Genomic DNA, 1832 nt, shown 5'->3' with positions numbered 1-1832 from the left:
AAATATGAACATACATATCTAGTATTCTACACATCACAGTTTTTAACATTAGTTTATGAAGGTTAAACATACAACATAAATCCTTACAAAAAAAGTCAAATGCAAACTTAAAAATTTAAACAAAAGTCTTACTAATTTAAAAAAAATTTGTGTTGGGTACCATTTGTACAACACAATTAATTTAAACATTTTCATTTTGGCTGCACATGAAAAAAGCGGCAGTAGAAAATAAAATGACTGAGGATTTTCAAATAGCAGAATAAGCAATTTTGCCTTGAAGGAGAAGCAATATTAAATACCAGTTTTCAAAAAAAAATCCACATTTAAAAATATGTAGTTCAAGTCTCAATATTTTTCTCAGTAGAGGCCCCTGAGATGCATAATTAACTGCCTTAGATGGCCCATTTGAAAGGACAATGTCCCTTCAGAGTATAACATTACTGATTTGGGCACAGAAAAGAAGTCTTGAGAATGAGAACATGATTAAAAAAGAGGGAAGAGGAATAGAAGAAAGAAATAAAAAGCAGGAGTAAAGTACATGAGATCAAAATTGCAATCACTAAAAACTGCATTCTCAGCCACTGCAGAATACTGTCTTCTATCCACAGCAGGCGCCTGCCCCAGAGCTGCTATTGCAGCATGGATCCGATTTGCTTGGAGATAGCCTCGTCATTCAAATGTTTTGTTGTTTACCTGAGAGCATTTAGAAGACTTTCTACACTATTGGGGTATTGGTCCTTAAGAACTTTGATACAACCTTTCATATCAATTTTTGAAGTTTTGGCAAATGCTCCCACTAAATTGTATGTGTCATAGAGTATTATGACACCCAACATTACCCTCAAGCAGAATGACACCGTCTCTTCGTTTGTAAATCTGCTTCTGTATTCTGGTGTTTCGAGCGTGACTCTGCATACACTAGCCGTGGTGCTTAGACAATCTGTGGTATTTTCTTTGGTAAATTTTTATTTTCTGATACAAATTTTGTTGTGGCATCACTTAAGGTTTTCAGCATTGAGACTGCTCCAGCATAAAACAAAGACAGTCGATTTGCCAATTTATTATTTACTTCATTTTCTCCTTTTGCTGCAACATTATTAATCCTCATAAGACTCAATGTTCTTCTATAATACAGAAATCATTCTGTATGGAGGGATTTGTCATCTGGAGTTTGTCCAACCGGAGTGTGAAGAGTCTCTGCAAACTGTTTAGCAAGAGCTTGCTCTCGCTCTAGATGCTGGGTGGAAGAGTATGGGGTATTTGTCAAGGCTCCCAGAAGATCTCTTAGTGCTTCTTCTAACCTCTAAGAAAATTCGCAAAATTTCTTTAAAAAATTTTTTTAATGTTTATTTTTGACAGAGAGAGACACAGAGCATGAGTGGGGGAGGGGCAAGAGAGAGCAGGAGACACAGAATCTGAAACAGGCTCCAGGCTCTGAACTGTCAACACAGAGCCCGATGAGGGGCTCTAACTCACAGACCACGAGATCATGACCTGAGCCGAAGTTGGATGCTCAACCGACTGAGCCACCCAGGGGCCCCCAAATTTCTTTAATTTGCGTACTAGTGGAACAACTGCACCTCAAGCCTTCTCATCTGCTGGATGCTGGATTGCATCTCGTATTTCATGGCCACCTCCTCTATGTTATTGCAAATCTTCCAAGATACCTTCTGCATCTTTTAATACTACATTCACCTGATTACAAATTTCCTTCTCAAACTCTTTAGGCTGGGCATTTTAAAACTCAAGGAAAAAATTTGACCCCTGCTCAACATCTGTGCATGTCAAAACTTTAAGATTCCTCATGTAAAGGTACCTCTTCTACTGAAAGA

General features: G+C 37.8%; 1 pseudogene; it reads right to left on the bottom strand.

The window, feature by feature from the left end:
- Window positions 1-629: 629 nt before the first annotated feature.
- On the bottom strand, window positions 630-1246 carry LOC121010003 (CYFIP-related Rac1 interactor B-like; annotated as a pseudogene).
- Window positions 1247-1832: the final 586 nt, after the last annotated feature.

Source organism: Herpailurus yagouaroundi, unplaced genomic scaffold, assembly GCF_014898765.1.
Source record: "Herpailurus yagouaroundi ecotype Mexico unplaced genomic scaffold, PumYag 190, whole genome shotgun sequence".
NCBI classification, from domain to species: domain Eukaryota; kingdom Metazoa; phylum Chordata; class Mammalia; order Carnivora; family Felidae; genus Herpailurus; species Herpailurus yagouaroundi.
Note: the sequence above shows the minus strand (reverse complement) of the source record. Positions and strands in the feature narration are given on the sequence as shown.